The following is a 14331-nucleotide window of genomic DNA, read 5'->3' on the forward strand; positions in this document are numbered from 1 at the left end:
GGAAAGACAGTGGGAAGAGTGGAATGAAAGAAGAGATTTTGGGTGAGAGAGAGAGAAGGAGAGAGGAGAGAGGAAGAGAGAATGCAGTTATTACTGCGGGAAGAAAGCAGTGATGGAAATGGATTTAGTGCAAGTAAAGACAGAGAGAGTAATGGGGAAAAAAAGGTAAGACATGTGACATGAAAAAAGTAAGACAAAGTTGTGACACAGGGAGGGAGAAAGAAAAGATGAGTGAGATAAGGAGGGAATGACAGAGGGGGAGAGAGACGAAGGAAAGGAAAGAGAGAGGAAGGAAGGTAGGGACAAAGCAGATAGCTATAAAGAAAGGGGAAGGAGGGAAAAGGAAACTGGGGATAAGACAAAGGGTCCAGAGAGAGAGAGAGAGAGAGAGAGAGAGAGAGGGGGGGGGTAAACAGACAGGCATAGACAGATAGGTCGACAAATATTCAGAAAGTGTGCATTTGTGTGTGTGTGTGTGTGTGTGTGTGTGTGTGTGTGTGTGTGTGTGTATTTACCTATTTGTAGAATACAGGAATTGAGCTAAGCTCGTGTTGTCCTGTCTCCGTATCTACATTTATCTAGTTTACTTTTAAACACATGAATGTTTTTCACCTGCAGCACCTCTTTGTCTAAATCGTTACAAATACTTATGCTTCTATTCAGGAAACTGAACCTTTTAAGATCATAAAGGCATTTACTTTTCCTCAACTTGAAGTCATAACCTCTTGTTCTTCCATCATCCAACAAAAAAAGATCCTTTCTATCCACCCTTTCCAATTCTCTTACACTTCTAAATATTGTGACCAAGTCACCTCTTTCCCTTCTCTCGCGCAGTGTTGGTAACTTCAGTTTTTCCAATCTCTCCTCGTAGGTGAGTTCCCTTAAGCTTGGTATCATCCTTGCTGCCATCTGTTGAACTCTCTCTAATTTATCAATATGCTTCTTCAAGTGAGGTGACCATACCACAGCCACATACTCCAGTCTTGGTCTTATCATGGTCACTATCAACTCCCTCAGCATTTCCTCGTCCATATAATTAAAAGCCACTCTCATGTTGGTCAGTAATCCATAAGTGCCTCCAATGATTTTGTTTATATGTTTTTCTGGTGACAAGTCATCCTGAATAATCACTCCCAAATCTTTCTCATCTTTTCTTTTACTAATTATCTCATTGCCCATTTTATATGTCCAGGGCGGTCTTTTTTCACTCATTCCCATTTCTAACACATGACACTTCTTGGCAATAAAATCCATTTTCCAAGTCTGGCTCCATCTGTGGAGTTTGTCCAAGTCCTCTTGCAGTTTTTTACAACTACAGTCAATCCTCGTAAATCGTGGCAATTTGGGTCAGGACCACTGCCGTGATTTATGAATAATAACTCTTATGCGAAAAATTAATTTGGGTCTGGACTTTGGCCAACTCGCCCCCACAGCACCCTACCTACACCTATCTAGGCATCATCAAACACAATCATACAAATTTAGGAATATTCAGTGCATGTATTAAGGGATCTCACCTTAATCTTATGACAAAATTGCTTAAGTGAATGGAGTGGGGTGGTGTTGGGAAGAACTTAGAACCTCTCAGCACTTGTTCTTCCCAAACTCTTTCGCCAGCTATGAAAACTTCTCTCCCCTCTCAACACGACAAATGAGCTCCAAACGTTGACTGTACGACAACTGCGGCAGCTTCTTGACACCATACTGCTTAGAGCGCTTCATTGGGGAGTCGGGAGGGGCCATGGCAGATAGGAGGCGGGGAGGAGTTGCACAAAAAAGGCAGGTAACTCTCGTACTCCACGCCGACGGTCTGTAGTGTGCGGACTGGCGGGACAAGAACAACAACAACATGGCGGCATTACTATGCACATATGCCACCAGGGACGCGCGGTGATTGGTTGTTGGGTCACGATTGTCAGTTTGAATGCCACGGTTTACGGTTCTCCTCAGAAAAGGCCCACTTGGGTGCCTAGATCCGCGATTTTCGTGACTTAACAGTGATTTAAGGTTGCCGGCAGTCTGACGGCCACCTAGCCGTGATTTACGAATCCGTGATTTATGAACACGCGATTTATGAGGATTGAGTGTATCAGTACCTTTACTATGTTTCATGATTTTAGCATCATCCACGAACATACTCATGTAACTATTCAAACCCTCTGGCAAAATCATTTACATATATCAGAAACATTATTGGAGCTAAGACAGAGCCCTGGGGTACTCCACTAGTCACGTTTCTCCATTGTGACACCTGGTCTCTTATGGCTGTTCTCATCTGCCTTCCTATCAAATAATCTACCATCCACTCTAATAGTTTCTCATGCACCCCTCCAAAGGCCTTCAACTTCCACAGCAGTCTTCTACTGAGCACCCTGTCTAATGCTTTCTTGAGATTGAGAAAGACTCAATCTGCCCATCCCTCCCTCTCTTGTATGACATCTATTACCCTACTGTAGAAACTTAATAAGTTAGCAACACATGATCTTCCTTCCCTAAAACCAAATTGTCTCCGTGTTACCACTTCATTTTCTTCTAAGTGCTTTATCCATCTTTTTCTAATAAATTTCTTACAGATTTTACAAACAATACTAGTAAGTGATACAGGTCTGTAATTGAGTGAAACTTCCCTATCTCCTCCCTTGAAAATTGGCACAATACTTGCTCTTTTCCAATCTTTAGGTAACTGTCCATTTTCCAGTGAAGTCTTGATGATGATATAAACAGGCCAGACTAACTGGTCAGCACATTCCTTCAGGATCCATCCAGACACACCATCTGGTCCCATTGCTTTTCTCACATTCAAATCCCTCATCAGCTGCAGAACCTCATTCATGCTGACTGTAATTTCTGCCATTCCCGTTATCCTCGGTTCCGTTTCAGGTTCCCTAAATTCCCCCTCCAACACATAATCTGACTGCAGCTTGTTGTTCATTATTTCACACAATTCTTCTTCTCTTTCGTAAGGTTCATCTACATCCCTCAACCGTATTATACTGTCCTTAACTTTCATTTTACCATTTACAAACCTATAAAATAGCTTTGGCTCTTTTTTACATTTAGTTACAATATCTTTCTCGTATTTCCTTTCTTCTTCTCTCCGCACCCTTACATATTCATTTCTGACTGGCTTGTACTCCTCCCAAGCCCTTACACTATACCTTTCTCTCACTGTATTCCATGCTCTTTTTCTTGCCTCTTGTGCCATTCTACATCTGTTGTTAAATCATTCTTTCTTCCTTTCCATAGCTGCAAAAAATTTTGGGACATGTTTACTAACTCCTGTTTTATATACTTCTATCTATCTATCTATCTATTGCCAGACGCTTCAATCCCGTTTGGGGTGGCCACAAACAAATCGCCTCCAAGTCGCCCTGTCCCCTGCCATTTCACTGCCCTGCTCCCAACTCACACACCCCTCTCTCATATACCTCTCTACCCCATCCCTCCATCTCATTTTTGGGCTCCCCCTCCCTCTTCCCTCCTCCACCTCACTCACATACACTCTCTTCGTCAGTCTTTCACCCTCCATCCTCTCCACATGGCCAAACCACCTCAGTGTGTTCCTCATAACACTTCCTATCACATCCACATCCACACCACAACACTCCTTTATATCCTCATTCGTCAGCCTGTCTCTCCATGTGACTCAACAGGCTCCTCTTAAATAACTCATTTCCACTGCTCTCACTCTTGACTTGTGTCCTTCCAACAACGTCCAAGCTTCACTTCTATACGTTAGAGTTGGTATCACAATACTGTCATGTAGTAACTTTTTCATTTCCATGCCCACTTCCCTGTTTCTTATCACTGCTTTCAAAGAACCAGCAACCTTTCTTCCCTGCTGTACCCTTTCAAGCACTTCATCCCCCAAACCTCCATCCTTACTCATCACACTACCCAAGTACTTAAATGTACTCACATTTTCCAATTCCTCACCATCCAACCTCGCTGTACATTCACTGACTTCGCCTCTCTCAAAGACCATCACCTTACTCTTCCCTACATTCACCTTTAGATTCCGTTTCTTACACACTCTCCCAAACTCATCCACCAAGCCCTGCAGCTCCCCTCCGTCTTCACTCAACAACACAGTATCATCTGCAAACAACAGTACAGGGAGTTTCCAAACACTATCCTCTCTCACCAGGGCCACTCCAACATCCACTACCCTACCTTGTACCTCTTTTATTACCCCATCCATGTACAGATTGAACAACCATGGAGACATGACACATCCCTGTTTCAACCCAACTTCCAAAGAGAAAAATTCACTTAGTTCACCATCCACACGCACTGCAGCCTTCGCACCATCGTACATACTCTTCACAGCATTCAACAACTTCCCATCTACTCCATATATTCTTAACACTTTCCACAATCCTTGTCTATCCACCCTGTCATATGCTTTCTCCAAATCCATGAAAGCCGCATACAACTTCTTTCCCTTCTCCAGAAACATTTCCACTAAAGACCTAAGAATGAATATCTGATCTACACAACCTCTTCCCTTCCTAAAGCCTCCCTGTTCTTCTCCAACTAATTTCTCTGTTCTTTCTCTAACTCTGTCAATAAGTATCCTACCATACACTTTTCCTATTATACTAAGAAGACAAATGCCCCTATGATTACCACACACTTCTTTTTCCCCTTTTCCTTTGTACAAGGGAATAATTATACCTGACTTCCAATCCTCCGGGACTCTACCTTCTTCCCAGGCCAATCTGCACATCTTCCATATCCATTCTACTACTATCTCTCCCCCATGCTTCAGCATTTTACCACACACTCCATCAATTCCTGGGGCTTTCCCCGATTTAACTTTCTTCACTGCTTCCACAACTTCTATCCTACTGATTTCTTCCTGTCTTCTCACCTCCCTCCTTCTCCCAGCCATTCCCCAGCCACTTATACTCGCATTACTTCCATCCTGTATGTTCAACAATTCCTTAAAGTGTTCTCTCCATCTGCTCACTTTTTCTCCCTTCTCCACTAGTAATCTACAATTTTTATCTTTCACTCCCCTGCTAACTTCACTTCCACCCTGTCTTACTCTTTTCACCTCTTTCCAGAACATTTTCTTACAGTCCCTCCACTTTACACTCAAATTCCTTCCAAATTCCTCATCCACTCTCTTCTTACTCTCTCTTACTAATCTTTTCACCTCTCTCTTTCTTTCTACTTATAACTCTCTCTTCCGCCTCTCAACTTCTTCCACGCCCCTATTTCTCATCCATTCATTGTATGCTTTCTTCTTTTGTGCCACAGCCTGTCTCACCTCTTCAGTCCACCACGCTGTTCCTTGCACCGCCCTCCGTCTTCTCTTCCTTCCACACACCACGTCACATGCTGCACATATTTCTTCTGTAAATATCCTACACACACCTTCCATGTCTCCCATCTGCTCCAATTCATATTTGCCCAATTGTTCCTCCACTTCTCTCTTATACTCTGCCTTTTTCTCATCCTCTTGTAACCTTTCCACTCTCCTTGCAACTACTCCTTCCTCTCGTCTTTCCCTTCTTCTATTCCTCCATCTTACTTGAATCCTAATTCTGGCCACCACCAAGTAGCGGTCAGAAAGTCCACTCCCCCAACCTCTATAAGCTCTTGCATCCATTACACATCTTTGCATCCTTTCATCCACACACACATAATCACTCATTGCCTTCCTTTCATTCAGTTCACCACCCACCTTTCTCATCACTCGCCATGTATACCTGTGGATCATTTTATGCCTGAAGAGGGTATTGGCTATCACCAACCCCCTCCCAGCACAAATGTCCACTAACGCACTCCCATTCTCATCTATCTCAGCAGGCACACCCCACTCACCAACTATTCCATCCACCTTCACATTCCCAACTTTACCATTCATATCACCGATCAAAAACTCTCTCTCATTCCTTCCAAACTTTTCCATGCACACATCTACATTTGTCCAGAACTCTTCTCTCACTCTTCTAGCACGATCTTGCGTCGGCGCATACACACACACACAATCGCCCAAACTCATATTTCTCATCAACATTTATGATCGTATTCATTTTACTCCAGTCTACATTTTGGAAAAAGTTCCTCAGGGAAGCAAAATCTGCCTTCTCATAACTGAATCTATTTTCTCTGTGTTTTTAATCTCTTTCTCCTTCCCTTAAATCCGCTACTTCCATCTTAATAACCAGATGATCACTTTTACCAAAGGGGCTTTGGTAGGTAATATTCTTCACATCACTTGGGTCCTTAGTGAATACTAAGTCGTGCCTTGATGGTTCGTCATCACCCCTAATTCTTGTATTTTCTTTAATTAATTGGGTTAACATGTTTTCCATTACCAATTCCATTAATTTATTTCCCCATGATTCCTCACTGTTCCCAGCATCCATACTTTCCCAGTCAACTTCTTTACAGTTAAAATCTCCCATTATTACTATTCTATTTCCTCATTCAATTAGCATCTTTAGTTTAATAATGGATTCTTTTATTAACTGTTTGTAATCTTCTTTTGTCCATGTCCTAGAGTTGGGGGGCATATAAAATACTATTACATCTATTTTTTTTTTTCCATTAATGTCCTCTATTTCAACTCCCAAAAGTTCAGCCATGGTGTTTTAAATTTCTAAATTTTTTGCTCTCAAGTCATTATGGGTTAAGATCATTATACCTCCCCTAAACTTGCTTTCTCTATCCTTCCACCAAATATTATAACTGTTCCATCCAAACAATTTTGTATCAACATCTCGCGGCAATTTAGTCTCCACCAAGCAAACAATTTCAGGTTTATTTTCATTTATATAGTCTCCAATTTCTCCTTTCTTAGATAATAATCCATCTACATTACTATACATGATACTTAGATTTACTGCCCAACTTTTATCTTTACTCATTCTTCCCTTTTTCGTATTTATATCCATCCTCCTTGATTCCTTCACTTCTAGTTCCTCACATGCCACTTCCTTACTTTCATATCCATCAATCTCCAAAAAAATGTTTTACATTCTTCCTCTGTCCTCTTGTCATTTTTTTCCTTTACATGTTCCTTCAGAGATTTTAAAACTTCTTGCTTCTTCATTCAGATCTTTTCTTACTATTAATATTTTCCATCCCGGCCTCTTTGCTTAGTTTCCAGGTCACTTTAAGTATATCATTTACTACACTTTCTGATGACAGCTTAACTCTCGTTGGTCTTGTTTCCCCATTCTTATAAGGCCCTATCCTCCTTACTTCCTCAATTTCTTTTTCCCACTTGTCTCCTTCAGGATCGATCTTGCCTAATATTTTTCTCACTAGATTCGTGTCTCTCAAGAGTCTCACGGATCTAACTTTTCCTTCCTCCTACCTGTTTTCAAACATTACCACACATTTGTTCCTTTCCACAGTTTCTCTCACTATTTTCTCTTTTTTCTTCAGTATTTTCATTACAGCTTCTTCCACTTTTTTCTTATTCATTTCCCTTTCATCCTGAATGATTTCCCTTAGGCTGACCACTTCTTTCTGTTCTTCCTCCACATGTGCCCACTTTGCCTTTTGCTCCTCTAACACACTACTCACCTTCCCCGTTTTATTACTGCTCTCTTCTAGTTTCCTCCTTAATTTGTTATTCTCTCGCTTCATATTCTTGATCTCCTGGTTTGCTGTCTCTCTGGCCTGGATCAGACTCTGTATAGTATTCTCGGTATTCTAAGACATGTTCTTTAATATTAAATCCAACGCTTACTTTTCTAATTCACTTATCCTCATAATCAATGTTTTAACCAAATCCATGACATTTGTTTCACTATCAAATCCTGGAAATTTGAGCCCCTTGATGTTTACATTATCGGCCATGTTTGAGGTTGGTTACAGTACCAAAACAGCTATTACCGAAAATACTATAAACATTCATGTATACTCTTTGCCAAAAACTCTACATTTTTGGTAGTTTATATTAACTTGCAATATTTTAAACTTAAAACAAGACCAAAGGAGACAGGACAAACATAATTCCTGAAAACTACAAGGTTTGCAGCAGTGGCTGAGAGGCGGTCGAGACACGTCCATTCGCTCTGGCTGACTGTGTGTGTGTGTGTGTGTGTGTGTGTGTGTGTGTGTGTGTGTGTGTGTGTGTGTGTGTGTGTGTGTGTGTGTGTGTGTGTGTGTGTGCTTCCATCCCTGTGTCACTCCTATAACACTATTCCATTTTTTCACATGCGTGTTTTCTTCCTCTCTGCTTCAGTTTCTTCTCTCACATTTTTTTTATCAGTATTTCTCCTGACTGTTCTTACTATTCCAAGTCAGTCTCTCTCTCTCTCTCTCTCTTGCAGTATTCTCTTCTTCCCCTCCTTTCCTTTTCACTTTTCTTTCCAACTCTCTTTCTCTTCCCCATCTTACATCATTTTACTCTCTCTCTCTCTCTAGGAATAGAGAGATTGTTCTCACAGTCTATATCTCCTAAATATGGCCACCTTCTGAGTTGCTGTGGAATTTTGGTCACTTGAAAAAGACATACGTCGACTTAAAAAGAGTTCAGGAGACTAAGGTATCAGGTTCGCCTGAGGACTGTGAGACTTTTTTTAGCAGATACTCATAGACTACAAGGTCAGCTCATTAAAGTGTTTAAAATCTGAATGGGTTTCAAAATCATTACACAGAAAGTTGCTTACTCTTAACACGGACTCGGCACACAAGCATCGTTGGAAGCTGTAAATGAAAGAATTTATCACTAGAATTACGTGTGGATGTGGATGTGATAGGAAGCGCTAGGAGGAACACACTGAGGTGCTTTGGCCATGTGGAGAGGATGGAGGGTGAGAGACTGATGAGGAGAGTATATGTGAGTGAGGTGGAGGGGGGGAGAGGGAGGGGGAGGCTGAGGATGAGATGAAGGGATGGAGTGAAGAGGTATATGAGAGAGTGAGGTGTGAGTTGGGAGCAGGGCAGTGAAATGGCGGGGGACAGGGCGACGTGGAGGTGATTTGCTTGTGGCCGCCCCGTACGGGATTAAGGCGTCCGGCAGTGGATAGATGGATAAATGGAATTACATGAACACTTTTTCACGTGGATGATCTGCTCCACGTGGAACTGACTCAACATGGACGTTGTTAACACTACAGTAGAGAAGTTTAAGGGATTCATCGGCAGGATCTTACACTAGAATAAATGTGAACTGGATATGCATTCCCAGGCAAACAAGAAGTATCTCCATGGTATGGGCTGCATAGCCATTAAGATCCTAACTTTTCCTTGTAACTCCTCTCTTTCTCTCTCTCCCTATGTGTGTGTGTGTGTGTGTGTAAAAGAGGTGTCTACTACCGCAACATTTCATCACAGCAATTTTTTTTTTTCTCTCTCTCTCTCTCATAGTGTAGTAAACCTTTTTCCTAATTTGGTTTATGATATATACTGTACTAATCCTTTATTAGTTGTTCGGACTACATGGAATCAGAGAGGTGCTTGAAGTACAGAAACCCCTAGCTGGCTGTGAACGAGAGTGTGGAAGGTACCAGGTGAGGTTATGGGGTCGAAGAGAAAAGTAGGGGGGTTGGGTGGGAGTATTGGACTAACAGGAAGGGAGGAGGAGGGGATACCTCTCCATCGAGCAGTGTTACAAACACCTTAGTCCACGGAAAAGGAAACGAACTTATTCCGACGTCTGTACCGGCAACAACAGGCTACAGGCATGCTAGTGAAAGGCACAGAGTTGAAGGCTGCTCCCATGAAGTTCACCCACCCTCACAATGTCCCAGACTTTAAGGTATCTGAAGGTTAGCTTTACAGGTTCAAGCTTTGACATGGCCTTACCAATCATAAGACCCGTGGTCAAGCTTTGGATACTAGTGAGGAGGGAGTAGAGGAATTTCGCCAGAATTTGTTAGGCTCGATTAAGAAGGAGGGCCTTGCTCTCGGTCAATTCTACAATGCTGATGAAAGTGGCCTCTTCTACCGCTCAGTGCCCATCATCACTCTGGTGGATCAGAAGAAGTGTGTGCCTGACCACAAGTTGTCTAAGCAATGGGTGTTTTGCGCTGTGCTAATGCTAACAGGTTGCACCGGCTGAAACCCATTACTGTTGGTTTTGCAAAACAGCCCCGCTGCCTTTGAGGGCCAATGGATATCCTTCCTGTTGTGTGGTATCATTCTGTGAAGGTCTGGTTTACCTGCAAGATCTTCACAGATTGGTTCCACAGGCATTTTGTCAAGGAGGTCATCCGTTATCAAACGAAGGAACTCTGAATCCCTCGTAATCAGGTAAAGGCTCTTCTTCTCCTGGACAATGCCCCCGAGCATCCCTCTGAGAAAGACTTGGCTGCAGATGACAGTTGCATTAGGTGCACGTTTTTGCCACCTAATACCATTGCTCTGATTCAACCAATGGACCAGGGTGTGACCATGGCCACCAGGAGACTGTAATGACAGAAGTTCCTCGACATGGTGATGGTTGTTCTCGAGGACAAGGACGAGCAGAGTCGAAAGCTGGACACGCGAGGGCAGAGGACACTGGAAAACCTGTGGTGCTACAACCTTAAGTCTGCTGTGTACAACTGGGTGAGTGCATGGATGGGGGTCTCCGTGAAAACCCTTGAAAGTGGTTGGTCTCGTCTCCTTCATGGACACAAGAGCAGACACGACATTCTGGGCTTTGATGTGGATGACTTCCACACTAGTCTTCATAATGCAGGCGAGGCTGTGGCTGTCAATGATGTGTTGGAGTGGTTAAACGATGATGGGGAAGATCTCGGCTATTGGGTTATGTCCAACTTCGAGATCGCTACTTCTGTTGTTGCTGCCCGGCCAGAGGAGAATAACAAGAATGATGCAGACGACCCGGAGAAGTGCAGTACTCCAGCCATCCCCCGCCTGAGCACTTTCTGGGCACATCTCGAGCAGGTGCTTGAGTTTGCTGAACACCCGGAATGTGACAGAGAGATGGTGCCTCTTCGCGTTGTGGAGGATCTGCATTCTGTGTAGGACAGTGTCAGCTGATACCTGAATCATTGCTCCTATCACCAGTCCAAGATCAACTACTCTTTCAGGCCTCTGATCCCTGCCCAGTCATCCTCTGCTCTGCCACCATCACAGCATCAAACTATGCCTTCAACAACGGAGCTTCAACCTAGCACATTGTCAACCATTGTGTCTCCCCTGGATGTGAGTTTGTGGCTTTCTTCAGTCGCCTGAAGTAGTCACTCCATCACCATGTCCCACGGCCGCTCCCCTGGGGCGACTGGTGGAGATCCCCCTTGACTCTAACTTGGACTATGCTCTTCAGACTATGCCACTGGACCACATGGAATGTATTGTGCAGTGCAACAACTTTGCCAGCCACAGTACAAAAGTTAGAGTCAAGGAGGTAGTGGGTTATGTATCACGACACCCAGCAATGAATTGTGGGTGTTTATGTTGATTTTATTCTGGCTTACTGTGATCTACCATGATTTTACTGTATTTTACCATTATTTTATTCTATTTTTTAGCTTAGCAACCTCCCTCAAAAAAAAGGAAAAAAAAAAAAATGCTTTATTACCTCTGCCAACAAAGCTGGAGAAGGTTATGTATTCACCTATGTTTGTTGCCTGCCAGAATCTTTCAATTCAGCAACCATGCTGGTCGGTTCCATATGTTTGTCTGTCTGTCTGTCTGTCTGTTTGTTTGTTTGCACTCAACAGGTCACAATTTTTTGCCAATTGTTCTGAAAAAAATTCAGAAGGTAGATATCCATAAACCCTGAAGCCTATTGTTTTTCCACGAAACTTGGTCAAAGGCCCTGGGCTGGGAGGGAAGTTGAAACCCCTCAATGGCTATGCGTCCAGAAATCATCAGGACCCACTGGACAGTTCATGCACCACTTCTTCAAGTTTCAAAAATTTACTTTTTTTTTTTAATAACCAAATTGAAGAGAAACATCTGGCACACTTGGCAATGCAATTTTTAGCTTCCTAAACTTATCCAGTGCTTTGCAATAACGCGTGAAAAATTTCACCAAATGACTACAATACAGTACCAACATGCTGGTGAAAACTAAGCAAACACAATCAGGTCCATCTGGTATGCGCTCAGCCTATGGCAGTTTCATTTGTTTGTTTCTTGTTTGTCCATATGATATCTCTAAAAGTTCTCAATAAATTTCAATGACATTTTGTGGAAAGGTGGGCCATGGGACAAGAAAGAATTGATTCAATTTTGGGGCGGATCTGGATCTGGATCCGGCACTGGCAGAGATATGCGCTCTCTGAATGCTGTCTAGTTGTTTTTGTTTCTAGTATTGTAACATCTCTTACTGCATAAAATTCTCCAAATAGCTTTTCATACATCAGAACAGATGAGTCAGTGGGTACCCATTAGTTACAGTGGCAACAGCCTGCCTTACAGCAACTGGCCGGTGCTCCTGCCAACAACCCCACAACATGTTTCATGTACTCCACACTCACCTATGAAGAGTCTCAACAGAAATCAATAACAGATGTAAGCTTTTGATTCAACTGGGATAGTAATTCACAATAAACTGATGTGCAGTGTGGTAGGTGGGGGCGCTCACCATCCACTCACTCGATTTAGTGATGCTCTCAGGTGTCTGCCCTTTCCTCTCCATCCTTCTTTCCTTCCATTCTCTTCTGTCTTTCTTTCCTTCATTCTTTCCTTGTCCTTCTGCCTATGGGTGACTTTACACTCCCTCTTCTGTCTTTCTTTCCTTCATTCTTTCCACTTCCTTCAGCCTTTGGGTGACTCTACACTGAGTGACAAGCCAAATGGTTTCCTGTGCACCAGGAAACCATTTACTACGCTGGGTGGTAACCATATAACCAAATTTTGGCACCTGGTGGTTTAGTGGGTAATTATTGCGCTCCAATCGGATTGAGCCGGTGAAGGTTTATATCCAAGGGGTGGTTGGGGTTGATTGCTCATGTAATGCCACTCAGGGATGAGTGAGGCTGGTCACTCTCATCTTAAATGTCAGGACCAACTGCCTGGCCCCGGGCTCCTGTGCTCCTCATGGGGACAATGTAGGATTGGATGATGGATGGATGGATGGTTGGCAGAACTATTGTAAAGTAAGCATATCCTTGTTTTTATGGTTGGGTTGCCATCTTGAAAATTGATTTTATAATGATTTTGTACTGCATAATAAATCTAGTGTTGTAATGATTGTATATACAGGAAAAACAATCAAATCATGAGAACTTTGGCATCACAGCAACCATATAATAAAAAAGGTCATAAAATGAAAAAGTCATAAAATCTCACTGATCACTTAAGTGAATGATCTTATACTGAGTCACTGAGAGATCATACGGTGAAGGTAAACTATCTAAAGTAATATGAATTGTTACTTGGATTATAAGAAATGTCATACTCACAAGGACAAAAATTTAAGGTTAATAATGTATGCTCACTAGTCATGAGAAATATTAGAGAAAAGTCATCTGATTCATGTTACTGCAGTAGTCTGGTGAACCAACTATCCGTTAAAAGTTGGTCTGACAGTGCATTCTTCAATAAACTCTTAAGTTTTTTTACTACTGTTGTTTTAATGCCTTTCTGCGGGAGTTAAGTACTTTGTTATTGTCAGAAAGGGGGCCAGAGGGCATCCCAACCATTTCTTAGGAATCTTATGGGGACAACTGACAATATGATTATTTCATATTAGATGACTCTCACAGGTCATATACAATGGTATTCCTGTACTTGAAAAAGCCATTATATTGTCTGATTATGTAAACATCAGGCAATACAAAGGCCTAAAAAAACTTCCATATGATTACTTGATCCTATACCTTACTCTACTTCAAGGGTGGGCAACTTCTGAGTTAGTGAGCTAACATGTGATTTTGATATCAGTCCATGGGCCATTTTGTTTTAAAATGATCCTAAAGATATTTTTTTTTGTCAGCTAAATGTACATTAATACAAATTAATGACTGTCTTTTTAAGAATTATAATATCGATATACAGTATTTACAAATAATACATAATGGTCAATACTACTGTATGTATTGTATTACTGAAAAATTTTACTAGCTTTGTGATGCACTGCAAAAGAAATCCTATCCTTGGACAGTGGAAGGAATGTCCTTGCTGCATGAGCAACTATTATGGAAACTATACAATTACACAACAGTTTAACCTACCCATGATTCATGGTGAAAATGAAAACAAACAAAGATGTATTCCACTCCAATCAGTACAGTATTACCTTTTTTTTATATATATATCTATATCTATCTATCTATCTAACTATATCTTTGTTATGAGACATTTGCAAATGCAACAAGGTTTGGGTACTTGTCACTTAAGAAGCATTTAGCAGAAAACCTTTTTGGTATCCTGAATAAGTACAAAAACACAGGCTAAGTACTGTAC

The 14331-nt window shown here is 42.0% G+C and overlaps 1 protein-coding gene across 1 annotated transcript in view; it reads right to left on the reverse strand.

The window, feature by feature from the left end:
* The window catches only part of Rab30 (RAS oncogene family member Rab30), a 123080-nt gene that overhangs the window by 53912 nt on the left and 54837 nt on the right, over nucleotides 1-14331 (reverse strand). The window lies entirely within an intron of this gene.

The sequence above is a fragment of the Coenobita brevimanus genome, chromosome 26, assembly GCF_032717465.1.
Source record: "Coenobita brevimanus isolate Jiangsu-jjx chromosome 26, ASM3271746v2, whole genome shotgun sequence".
NCBI classification, from domain to species: Eukaryota; Metazoa; Arthropoda; class Malacostraca; order Decapoda; family Coenobitidae; genus Coenobita; species Coenobita brevimanus.